This window comes from Neophocaena asiaeorientalis, unplaced genomic scaffold, assembly GCF_003031525.2.
Source record: "Neophocaena asiaeorientalis asiaeorientalis breed wild unplaced genomic scaffold, Neophocaena_asiaeorientalis_V1.1 scaffold191, whole genome shotgun sequence".
In the NCBI taxonomy this organism is placed as follows: Eukaryota; Metazoa; Chordata; class Mammalia; order Artiodactyla; family Phocoenidae; genus Neophocaena; species Neophocaena asiaeorientalis.
Window position 1 is genome coordinate 5427614 of NW_020175105.1, and position 256 is coordinate 5427869.

Here is a 256-nt window from a genome sequence, read left to right on the forward strand (position 1 = left end):
ACAATAAATGCTGGAGAGGATGTGGAGAAAAGGGAACCCTCTTGCACTGTTGGTGGGAATGTAAATGATACAGCCACTATGGAGAACAGCATGGAGCTTCCTTAAATAACTAAAACTAGAATTACCATACGACCCAGCAATCCCACTCCTGGGCATACACCCTGAGAAAACCATAATTCAAAAAGAGTCATGTACCACAAAGTTCATTGCAGCTGTATTTACAATAGCCAGGATATGGAAGCAACCTAAGTGTCCA